At 50.4% G+C, this 12,430-nt stretch overlaps 5 non-coding genes and 1 pseudogene across 5 annotated transcripts; all 6 read right to left on the bottom strand.

Annotated features, from left to right (window-relative positions):
- Positions 1–4,997: 4,997 nt before the first annotated feature.
- On the bottom strand, positions 4,998–5,102 carry LOC134990181 (U2 spliceosomal RNA; annotated as a pseudogene).
- A 1,265-nt stretch (positions 5,103–6,367) lies between these two features.
- On the bottom strand, positions 6,368–6,558 carry LOC134990165 (U2 spliceosomal RNA). Its single transcript, XR_010195058.1, has one exon. It is a non-coding gene; the product is annotated as a U2 spliceosomal RNA (small nuclear RNA).
- Positions 6,559–7,823: 1,265 nt separating this feature from the next.
- LOC134990207 (U2 spliceosomal RNA) lies at positions 7,824–8,014 on the bottom strand. Its single transcript, XR_010195078.1, has one exon. It is a non-coding gene; the product is annotated as a U2 spliceosomal RNA (small nuclear RNA).
- Positions 8,015–9,279: 1,265 nt separating this feature from the next.
- On the bottom strand, positions 9,280–9,470 carry LOC134990219 (U2 spliceosomal RNA). Its single transcript, XR_010195089.1, has one exon. It is a non-coding gene; the product is annotated as a U2 spliceosomal RNA (small nuclear RNA).
- Positions 9,471–10,735: 1,265 nt separating this feature from the next.
- LOC134990231 (U2 spliceosomal RNA) lies at positions 10,736–10,926 on the bottom strand. The gene has a single exon (XR_010195100.1). It is a non-coding gene; the product is annotated as a U2 spliceosomal RNA (small nuclear RNA).
- A 1,265-nt stretch (positions 10,927–12,191) lies between these two features.
- On the bottom strand, positions 12,192–12,382 carry LOC134990243 (U2 spliceosomal RNA). The gene has a single exon (XR_010195111.1). It is a non-coding gene; the product is annotated as a U2 spliceosomal RNA (small nuclear RNA).
- Between the last annotated feature and the right edge of the window lie 48 nt (positions 12,383–12,430).

Consider the following 12,430-nt stretch of genomic DNA (forward strand, 5'->3'; position numbering starts at 1 on the left):
AGTCCCAAAACAGGTGCATAGATGTTTCCTCGTGTATGATGCACCTGGGGCAATGTCTGTACCTGCACAGGTTCCGGGAGTGCATGAATGACCGGAGGGGCAGGCCCCCCTGGATGGCCATCCACGACAGGTCTTTGTGTCTGTTTGTGAGCCTTTTAGAGGCCACATTCTCCCAGACCTGTTTGGCAGTCGCTGAAGGGAGCCCCGGAATCGGCTCCAAATCGTCTTTAGCTCTGATGAGCTTGTAGATGGTCTTCGGTTTCCATAAGTCAGGTTTAACTCCCTCCAGTTGGTGTTCCCTCACGAACTTGGACACGTCCAGGTAGAACCACGGGGTGTTCCAGTTGTAAGGGATGGAGCTGTCCCATTTGTCCCAGCCGAGATTCCTCCAAAGAGGCAGGAGGAAGAAACGGGACATAGAGTTTCCTGCCGAATCGTTCAAGTTCTCGTACATTGTCCTTCGGATGCAGTTACACACGAAGAAGGCTCGAAGCATGGTTGGGATATCCGGAATACCCTTTCCACCCTTGAGGGGCTCCTTGTACATAACTGACCGCTTTACTCTGTCCATCTTGGAGCCCCAGATGAAGTGAAACACTGCCCTTGTGGTGGCCCTGCAGACGGTTGCCAGTGGTGGCCAGGCCTGCGCGGTGTACTGCAGAACGGGAAGAATCTCGTTGCGCAGCACAAGTGATTTCCCCTCGATGGTAAGTTCTCTGAGGCTCCACAATCCAATCTTTTGTCGAACAGTCGCCAGTCTCTCTTCCCAACATCTCAGGGCTGCACCCTCACCGCCGAACCAGACTCCCAGGATCTTGATGAAGTCGGGCTTGATGGTGAAAGGAAATGGTGCAGAGGATGACAGGTGCCACTTTCCGAAGAGCATAGCCTCTGACTTCCCGCAGTTGACTTTAGCCCCTGAGGCTCGGCCGAAGTTCTCGCAGGTCTGGACGAGTGCTGTCACCGAACGCTGGTCTGCGCAGAAGACAGTGACGTCATCCATGTACAGCGAACACTTGGCCTCTCGTCGGTCACGACCCGGTGCGGCGATCCCTCTGATCTCTGGGTTCCGTCTGATGCATACAGCCATAAGCTCTATAACACAAACAAAAAGAAGAGGTGAAAGAGGGCAGCCTTGTCTGACCCCGGACAAGATGGAAAAGGGGTCAGTCTTCCAGCCGTTCACCAGCACCGAGCTGTGGATATCAAGGTACATCAGGTTAACATACGTACAAAACATTTTACCGAGGCCAAATTTATGCAGAACCCTGCCCATCAGCTCATGTGAGACACGATCGAAGGCCTTCTCCTGGTCAAGACTGACCAGGGCCGCGTGAACGTTCCGATCCTTGATGTAATGGACCGTGTCTCTGAGGAGGGCGAGGCTGTCTGCAATCCTGCGACCAGGAATGGCGCAGGTCTGGTCCGGGTGAATGATCTGTCCGATGACAGCCTTCAGCCTGTTGGCGAGCACCTTGGCGAGGATCTTGTAGTCCACGTTTAAGAGAGAGATGGGCCTCCAATTTTTCAGCTCACATCTCTCCCCCTTACGCTTATACAAGATCGTGATCATTCCCTCCCTCAGCGATGGGGGCATTTTGCCCTCCACCACCATCTCCCCGTACAGCTCGAGCAGGTCCGGTCCAATGAGGTCCCACAGCGCTACATAGAGCTCTGCTGGGAGACCATCACTGCCCGGGGTCCTGCCCTGCCTAAAGGATCTGGCGGCAGAGTGCAACTCCTCCAACGCCAAGGGAGCATCCAGGGCGGCTTTACCTGCAGGATCAATTGTGTTAGTGATACCTGACAGGAACTTATCAGCCTCCTCGCTGTCTGTAGTCTTAGGGGAGTAGAGGTCGCTGTAATAGTCGCGGACGACTTTCATCACGCCCTCCTTCCCCTGTCTGGGGATGCCGGTCTCATCTCGCAGCTCAGTCAGGGGCGTGTGGCCAGAGTGGAGTTTCCTGAAAAAGAAAGAATTTGACTTCTCGTCCTTCTCAAGGTTCTCCACCTTGGAACGGAAGACGATACGTCTGGATTCCTCCTCAAAGTGCCCTTTCAGGCCCTCTTTGGTCTCATCCAGCTCGTCTCTCACGTCCCAGCCGCACCGTTGGAGGTCCAGCAGGGACTGCAAATTTCTCTGCAGTCTCTTGAAGTTCCTCTTTCGGTCGCACGCCTGTTGTCTCCCTTTAACCTGAAAGAAACTGCGAATGTTAGCCTTAGCATATTCCCACCAGTCGCTCATACATTCAAAATAACATTTGTCATTTTTCCATGTGATGTAGGCATCCTTCAGCTCCGCCAGCACCTCCTCTCTTTCCAGTAGGGCGCAATTCAACTTCCAGGAGCCTGGGCCAGGTGAAAAACCGCTGCCCAGGACTCCTTGGAAGAGAATGGCCCTGTGGTCTGAGAAGAAGCAGGGGACCATAGAATGCCTCGTCTGCTTCACTGCTCTAGAGGTAAACACAAAGTCAATGCGGGAACGCACAGAGCCATCGGGGCGGCTCCATGTAAAATTCACGGAGCCGGACCCCATGGAGCCCATAGCGTCCCGCAGTGATGCTTCGGTCACCATTTCTATGAGCAGTTTAGACGTCACATCAAGCTTGGTAGAGTTGCTGGTGCTGCGTCCATCCTCCTCCATGGTGCAGTTGAAGTCTCCTGCCATCACTACCGCCCTAGTGGTTGCGAGCTGCGGTCGCAGGGTCTGGAAAAGCTCCAAGCGCTCATTCTTGAAAGGGGGGGCGTACACGCAGATAAGCCTGATAGGCTCACCTGCCCAGGAGCCGTCTACGATCAGCAATCTGCCGCAGACGAGCTCCTGAACAGAATCTAGCGTGAAGAGGCTCCCCCTGATAAGAATGGCGACCCCTGCAGACTTACACTCACCCCCACCGGACCAATAGGAGGCGCCGTGAGACCACTGCCTGCCCAGATGTTTGTAGGACCTGGAGAAAGGAAGAGAGCATTCCTGCAACATGTACACATCACATTTCTGACTATCTAGGAAAGTAAACACAGACTGTCTTCTAAGCTTATCCTTAATACTCCTCACATTAATGGTGAAAATTGAAAATGACGCCATTAGTTGGGGAAAAAAGAGAGGTTAGGCAACAGTTCTACATTTACGTTACCACTCCGTCGGGCGGGGCTTCCTCGGCATCGGATGCCAGGTTCCCTTGCTCGGGTAGCGGCGAGCAGTCTCCCAGTATCCGGTCGAGTAAGGCGTCGGCGTTGGCATCCAGCTCCTCCTCCTCCTCCCTGCTGAATGCCTCCGCCAGCTCCTCCATTTCTTCTTCCAGTGGGGTCAGCTCGACCGCCAGTTTCTTAGAGGATTCGGAGTCCGCAGACGGGCTGTCGAGCTCCTTCCTCTTGCAGTTCCGTGTCTTCTCGGCACCTGCAGTTGGAGTAAGAGGGGAGGGGAGGGCGGGGAAATCTTCCTGGGAAGAAAGGTCAGGTGGGGCAGGGGTGGCTGGGTTGGGAGAGACAATGGGCTGGGTAGGAGAGTCGGAGGAGGGGTCAGGGAGGGTTGCGACAGTGGTAGGGATGGGAGTCACTGTCGCAGGGGGTGGGCTGGTGGAGATGGGTAGGGAGGTGGTGAGGGAGGATGGGAGGGGGGTGGGTTTGACAGGTTTCTTACCCTCCTGCGGTTTCTTTTCCTTCTGCGTAGCAGAGGGCAGCAGCTTGAGGGCAGGGTTGGCACGTCCGGTCACCACAGCTGAGTAGGTTCTCGACCTACTCGGGCAGTCCCTGTAGACGTGGTCCACTTTGCCGCACAGGTTGCAGGTTTTCCTCGTGGGGCAGTCTTTGGTCTCATGGCTGGCCATGTGGCAATTCTTGCATGCCGGGACCTTGCAGTCCTTCATCACGTGGCCCGTCCCGCCGCACTTCCTGCAGTTGCGTGGCTGGTCGGCGTAGTGGAGAAGTCCTTGAGATCCCCCCAGGGAGAAGCACTGTGGGAGGTGCTTGACTCCTTCTGGGCACGAGGTGTCCTTTTGCAGGACGACGATCACAGCCCACTTTCCAGTCCAGAAGCTGTTCCCATCCAGAACCCTTGTGGGGTCCTTCTTGACGGTACAGAACCGGCTGAGGAAGGTGACAATGTCCTTGATGGGCGTGTGTGGGTTCCTCATTGAAACCGTCACCCGCCTTTCCTCTCTTTGAATAGGGCAATTGCCCACAAAGCGGGAGAAAGGGGATTCGGGTCTCGCCGATTTCACTGCCTCCCAGTACCTCTTGCAGATGGCAAGGGAGGCGAAGGTGACGTAGAAGATCCCCTTCAGGTAATTCTGGATGCTGAGGGTTTCAGCGGTCGAGAAGCCCTGGTCCAGGATCATCTTCTTCCCAAAGGTCTCCACTGTCATGTCCGGCATCCGTCCATCCACCTCCTTCAACTTCATCACCACGGTGAATCTCATCCAGGGCTCCAGGGACGGTTTGTCTTTGGTGCTCGCCTGGGTGGGTGCCGCTGGCGGTGTTGCTGCAGGGGTTGTGGCGCTGGGTGCGGCCGATCCGGTGGGGGCTTTGGCGGTTTTTTTCGCCGTCTTGGCCTGGCTCTTCTTGGCGAGGGTGGCCGGAGTGGAGGCAGAGGCTGGAGCAGCTGGGGCTGGAGCAGCGGGGGCTGGAACAGCGGCGGCTGGGGCAGCGGTGGCCATACTCACGGGTCCTTTGGCGTAGAAGGCGGGGCGGAGGATCAGCGCTGTCGTCGAGAGGAGGAGAGGCGGTCGGTCGCTTCAGAGGGCAGAGCCAGCAAGTCTAACCCTCCAGTGCAGGTAGGGGGCGCTGCAGAGCTTCTCCGGCGAAGTCCCTTTTCTCCACGCAGTCTTGCTGGCGGAGGGGGGGTGTCTTCTCCAGAGGGCAGAGCAAACAAGTCTAACCCTCTGCTGTAGCTGGGGAGCGATGCAAATCTTCACCCTCTTCAAGCGATCTTCTCCTTCTCCTCGCAGTCTCGGCTTTCGATTTTTCTGGCTTCTCGGCCCGGGTGCAGCTTAGCCCTGAGAAGGACAATTGTCGGTCCAAGAAACAAGGTAGCACCGTCAGTCAGCGTGAACTGATAAGAACAGATACTACACTTGATCTTAGCCAAAAGGCCGAGAAGCGATAACCCGAATGTGGGCTGAGGGACCGGCGCAACCGAAACAGGATCTACAATCCATCATGGAGAATCACCCTCCCCCACGCACGCTTACGCTATACTATCTGCAGATTGACTTGACTTTGGTTGGCGGCGGCGATCCCAGCAAAGAAGAGGGAGAAGGAAGGAGAAGTCCGGACTGACAAGCAGGCAGTCACCCAGGCGCGCGCGCAACCACATTCCATCACTCACTCCTGCATCGTGAGTTTTCTCTCCTCTCCTGTCTTGCTGGCTGCTTGACTGACTGACTGGCTGGCTGATGCACAATCATTTGCATTTGGTCCGCCTCCGACAACCACACCCACCAGACGTCTGCCGCCCGTCCCGTCTGTCCCTGCTGGCTCCGTGCTTATCACATTGACACAATGCTATGCACTTGCACTTCATCACTTAAGCAGTGGGACATTCATTCTGCAATGGAAGGTTCCCTGGCTGCCTTGAACCTCCTGTCTCTAAAATCTGGATTGTTTCAACCAACCCGTTCATCCTGGCAGATTTCAATTTTTCACTACAGTGTGAGGGCTCTGTGATGTCATCATGATGCACACTCTATGATGTCATCATGATGCGACACATGTGATGTCATCATTATGCGACACACGTGATGTCACAATGTGCTTGGCTGTACGGACTGCATTTGCTTGGCTTGCTAACTGACATCCACTTGAGGGAGACACACACCAGGAGATGGATGCAGCATATACACATACTGCAGAGCTTGTGCCTTTAGTGCCTGTAACAGCAACTATCCACACCTCCTGCAACCAGCGTGGACACCACCGCCACTAAAATAAAAATTAGTTCCAAACATGACCAGGTCGAAAAGACCAGCCGAAAGGATGATCATGATAGTAAGTTAAAAATGTAGGAATTCATTTCGAAGTGGTAATGCTTCTTCGTTCGTACTTAGTTTGCATTCAAGAATTAGGCCTACGTAGGCCTCACATCCAAATGCTGATCAACTGTTTCAATTTGTCTTGTGCAGAAGGAGGGAATTCAATGGAGACAAGAAGTAGACGATAAATAAGACTCCACACAGTAGTTCACACGTGCTTTTATTCATCCATTGTAACATTTTAATAGACAGCAAAGATTGAATACAATTTTGACACAGTATAAAAAGCATGCTTACAAAATCCAAGAGTTTATCAATGCAGCAGGCAAAAAAACATTGCAAATCCTGGGGAATAAGCTGAGAAGTCATCATTCATCTATTTTTGGAATACAGATTAGGAAAGGTGCACCGGTCCCGGAGGTACTGCAATACCGGGTCAATGCGTGGAGTGGACAGAGCAAGCTCTTCTTCCATCTCCCTGTTCTAAAAATCCATTTAATATATGGCCCCCAGATAGGGGGCGTATCAGATATTAAACTGATAAGAACAGATACTACACTTGATCTTAGCCAAAAGGCCGAGAAGCGATAACCCGAATGTGGGCTGAGGGACCGGCGCAACCGAAACAGGATCTACAATCCATCATGGAGAATCACCCTCCCCCACGCACGCTTACGCTATACTATCTGCAGATTGACTTGACTTTGGTTGGCGGCGGCGATCCCAGCAAAGAAGAGGGAGAAGGAAGGAGAAGTCCGGACTGACAAGCAGGCAGTCACCCAGGCGCGCGCGCAACCACATTCCATCACTCACTCCTGCATCGTGAGTTTTCTCTCCTCTCCTGTCTTGCTGGCTGCTTGACTGACTGACTGGCTGGCTGATGCACAATCATTTGCATTTGGTCCGCCTCCGACAACCACACCCACCAGACGTCTGCCGCCCGTCCCGTCTGTCCCTGCTGGCTCCGTGCTTATCACATTGACACAATGCTATGCACTTGCACTTCATCACTTAAGCAGTGGGACATTCATTCTGCAATGGAAGGTTCCCTGGCTGCCTTGAACCTCCTGTCTCTAAAATCTGGATTGTTTCAACCAACCCGTTCATCCTGGCAGATTTCAATTTTTCACTACAGTGTGAGGGCTCTGTGATGTCATCATGATGCACACTCTATGATGTCATCATGATGCGACACATGTGATGTCATCATTATGCGACACACGTGATGTCACAATGTGCTTGGCTGTACGGACTGCATTTGCTTGGCTTGCTAACTGACATCCACTTGAGGGAGACACACACCAGGAGATGGATGCAGCATATACACATACTGCAGAGCTTGTGCCTTTAGTGCCTGTAACAGCAACTATCCACACCTCCTGCAACCAGCGTGGACACCACCGCCACTAAAATAAAAATTAGTTCCAAACATGACCAGGTCGAAAAGACCAGCCGAAAGGATGATCATGATAGTAAGTTAAAAATGTAGGAATTCATTTCGAAGTGGTAATGCTTCTTCGTTCGTACTTAGTTTGCATTCAAGAATTAGGCCTACGTAGGCCTCACATCCAAATGCTGATCAACTGTTTCAATTTGTCTTGTGCAGAAGGAGGGAATTCAATGGAGACAAGAAGTAGACGATAAATAAGACTCCACACAGTAGTTCACACGTGCTTTTATTCATCCATTGTAACATTTTAATAGACAGCAAAGATTGAATACAATTTTGACACAGTATAAAAAGCATGCTTACAAAATCCAAGAGTTTATCAATGCAGCAGGCAAAAAAACATTGCAAATCCTGGGGAATAAGCTGAGAAGTCATCATTCATCTATTTTTGGAATACAGATTAGGAAAGGTGCACCGGTCCCGGAGGTACTGCAATACCGGGTCAATGCGTGGAGTGGACAGAGCAAGCTCTTCTTCCATCTCCCTGTTCTAAAAATCCATTTAATATATGGCCCCCAGATAGGGGGCGTATCAGATATTAAACTGATAAGAACAGATACTACACTTGATCTTAGCCAAAAGGCCGAGAAGCGATAACCCGAATGTGGGCTGAGGGACCGGCGCAACCGAAACAGGATCTACAATCCATCATGGAGAATCACCCTCCCCCACGCACGCTTACGCTATACTATCTGCAGATTGACTTGACTTTGGTTGGCGGCGGCGATCCCAGCAAAGAAGAGGGAGAAGGAAGGAGAAGTCCGGACTGACAAGCAGGCAGTCACCCAGGCGCGCGCGCAACCACATTCCATCACTCACTCCTGCATCGTGAGTTTTCTCTCCTCTCCTGTCTTGCTGGCTGCTTGACTGACTGACTGGCTGGCTGATGCACAATCATTTGCATTTGGTCCGCCTCCGACAACCACACCCACCAGACGTCTGCCGCCCGTCCCGTCTGTCCCTGCTGGCTCCGTGCTTATCACATTGACACAATGCTATGCACTTGCACTTCATCACTTAAGCAGTGGGACATTCATTCTGCAATGGAAGGTTCCCTGGCTGCCTTGAACCTCCTGTCTCTAAAATCTGGATTGTTTCAACCAACCCGTTCATCCTGGCAGATTTCAATTTTTCACTACAGTGTGAGGGCTCTGTGATGTCATCATGATGCACACTCTATGATGTCATCATGATGCGACACATGTGATGTCATCATTATGCGACACACGTGATGTCACAATGTGCTTGGCTGTACGGACTGCATTTGCTTGGCTTGCTAACTGACATCCACTTGAGGGAGACACACACCAGGAGATGGATGCAGCATATACACATACTGCAGAGCTTGTGCCTTTAGTGCCTGTAACAGCAACTATCCACACCTCCTGCAACCAGCGTGGACACCACCGCCACTAAAATAAAAATTAGTTCCAAACATGACCAGGTCGAAAAGACCAGCCGAAAGGATGATCATGATAGTAAGTTAAAAATGTAGGAATTCATTTCGAAGTGGTAATGCTTCTTCGTTCGTACTTAGTTTGCATTCAAGAATTAGGCCTACGTAGGCCTCACATCCAAATGCTGATCAACTGTTTCAATTTGTCTTGTGCAGAAGGAGGGAATTCAATGGAGACAAGAAGTAGACGATAAATAAGACTCCACACAGTAGTTCACACGTGCTTTTATTCATCCATTGTAACATTTTAATAGACAGCAAAGATTGAATACAATTTTGACACAGTATAAAAAGCATGCTTACAAAATCCAAGAGTTTATCAATGCAGCAGGCAAAAAAACATTGCAAATCCTGGGGAATAAGCTGAGAAGTCATCATTCATCTATTTTTGGAATACAGATTAGGAAAGGTGCACCGGTCCCGGAGGTACTGCAATACCGGGTCAATGCGTGGAGTGGACAGAGCAAGCTCTTCTTCCATCTCCCTGTTCTAAAAATCCATTTAATATATGGCCCCCAGATAGGGGGCGTATCAGATATTAAACTGATAAGAACAGATACTACACTTGATCTTAGCCAAAAGGCCGAGAAGCGATAACCCGAATGTGGGCTGAGGGACCGGCGCAACCGAAACAGGATCTACAATCCATCATGGAGAATCACCCTCCCCCACGCACGCTTACGCTATACTATCTGCAGATTGACTTGACTTTGGTTGGCGGCGGCGATCCCAGCAAAGAAGAGGGAGAAGGAAGGAGAAGTCCGGACTGACAAGCAGGCAGTCACCCAGGCGCGCGCGCAACCACATTCCATCACTCACTCCTGCATCGTGAGTTTTCTCTCCTCTCCTGTCTTGCTGGCTGCTTGACTGACTGACTGGCTGGCTGATGCACAATCATTTGCATTTGGTCCGCCTCCGACAACCACACCCACCAGACGTCTGCCGCCCGTCCCGTCTGTCCCTGCTGGCTCCGTGCTTATCACATTGACACAATGCTATGCACTTGCACTTCATCACTTAAGCAGTGGGACATTCATTCTGCAATGGAAGGTTCCCTGGCTGCCTTGAACCTCCTGTCTCTAAAATCTGGATTGTTTCAACCAACCCGTTCATCCTGGCAGATTTCAATTTTTCACTACAGTGTGAGGGCTCTGTGATGTCATCATGATGCACACTCTATGATGTCATCATGATGCGACACATGTGATGTCATCATTATGCGACACACGTGATGTCACAATGTGCTTGGCTGTACGGACTGCATTTGCTTGGCTTGCTAACTGACATCCACTTGAGGGAGACACACACCAGGAGATGGATGCAGCATATACACATACTGCAGAGCTTGTGCCTTTAGTGCCTGTAACAGCAACTATCCACACCTCCTGCAACCAGCGTGGACACCACCGCCACTAAAATAAAAATTAGTTCCAAACATGACCAGGTCGAAAAGACCAGCCGAAAGGATGATCATGATAGTAAGTTAAAAATGTAGGAATTCATTTCGAAGTGGTAATGCTTCTTCGTTCGTACTTAGTTTGCATTCAAGAATTAGGCCTACGTAGGCCTCACATCCAAATGCTGATCAACTGTTTCAATTTGTCTTGTGCAGAAGGAGGGAATTCAATGGAGACAAGAAGTAGACGATAAATAAGACTCCACACAGTAGTTCACACGTGCTTTTATTCATCCATTGTAACATTTTAATAGACAGCAAAGATTGAATACAATTTTGACACAGTATAAAAAGCATGCTTACAAAATCCAAGAGTTTATCAATGCAGCAGGCAAAAAAACATTGCAAATCCTGGGGAATAAGCTGAGAAGTCATCATTCATCTATTTTTGGAATACAGATTAGGAAAGGTGCACCGGTCCCGGAGGTACTGCAATACCGGGTCAATGCGTGGAGTGGACAGAGCAAGCTCTTCTTCCATCTCCCTGTTCTAAAAATCCATTTAATATATGGCCCCCAGATAGGGGGCGTATCAGATATTAAACTGATAAGAACAGATACTACACTTGATCTTAGCCAAAAGGCCGAGAAGCGATAACCCGAATGTGGGCTGAGGGACCGGCGCAACCGAAACAGGATCTACAATCCATCATGGAGAATCACCCTCCCCCACGCACGCTTACGCTATACTATCTGCAGATTGACTTGACTTTGGTTGGCGGCGGCGATCCCAGCAAAGAAGAGGGAGAAGGAAGGAGAAGTCCGGACTGACAAGCAGGCAGTCACCCAGGCGCGCGCGCAACCACATTCCATCACTCACTCCTGCATCGTGAGTTTTCTCTCCTCTCCTGTCTTGCTGGCTGCTTGACTGACTGACTGGCTGGCTGATGCACAATCATTTGCATTTGGTCCGCCTCCGACAACCACACCCACCAGACGTCTGCCGCCCGTCCCGTCTGTCCCTGCTGGCTCCGTGCTTATCACATTGACACAATGCTATGCACTTGCACTTCATCACTTAAGCAGTGGGACATTCATTCTGCAATGGAAGGTTCCCTGGCTGCCTTGAACCTCCTGTCTCTAAAATCTGGATTGTTTCAACCAACCCGTTCATCCTGGCAGATTTCAATTTTTCACTACAGTGTGAGGGCTCTGTGATGTCATCATGATGCACACTCTATGATGTCATCATGATGCGACACATGTGATGTCATCATTATGCGACACACGTGATGTCACAATGTGCTTGGCTGTACGGACTGCATTTGCTTGGCTTGCTAACTGACATCCACTTGAGGGAGACACACACCAGGAGATGGATGCAGCATATACACATACTGCAGAGCTTGTGCCTTTAGTGCCTGTAACAGCAACTATCCACACCTCCTGCAACCAGCGTGGACACCACCGCCACTAAAATAAAAATTAGTTCCAAACATGACCAGGTCGAAAAGACCAGCCGAAAGGATGATCATGATAGTAAGTTAAAAATGTAGGAATTCATTTCGAAGTGGTAATGCTTCTTCGTTCGTACTTAGTTTGCATTCAAGAATTAGGCCTACGTAGGCCTCACATCCAAATGCTGATCAACTGTTTCAATTTGTCTTGTGCAGAAGGAGGGAATTCAATGGAGACAAGAAGTAGACGATAAATAAGACTCCACACAGTAGTTCACACGTGCTTTTATTCATCCATTGTAACATTTTAATAGACAGCAAAGATTGAATACAATTTTGACACAGTATAAAAAGCATGCTTACAAAATCCAAGAGTTTATCAATGCAGCAGGCAAAAAAACATTGCAAATCCTGGGGAATAAGCTGAGAAGTCATCATTCATCTATTTTTGGAATACAGATTAGGAAAGGTGCACCGGTCCCGGAGGTACTGCAATACCGGGTCAATGCGTGGAGTGGACAGAGCAAGCTCTTCTTCCATCTCCCTGTTCTAAAAATCCATTTAATATATGGCCCCCAGATAGGGGGCGTATCAGATATTAAACTGATAAGAACAGATACTACACTTGATCTTAGCCAAAAGGCCGAGAAGCGATAACCCGAATGTGGGCTGAGGGACCGGCGCAACCGAAACAGGATCTACA

Source organism: Pseudophryne corroboree, unplaced genomic scaffold, assembly GCF_028390025.1.
Source record: "Pseudophryne corroboree isolate aPseCor3 unplaced genomic scaffold, aPseCor3.hap2 scaffold_1150, whole genome shotgun sequence".
NCBI classification, from domain to species: domain Eukaryota; kingdom Metazoa; phylum Chordata; class Amphibia; order Anura; family Myobatrachidae; genus Pseudophryne; species Pseudophryne corroboree.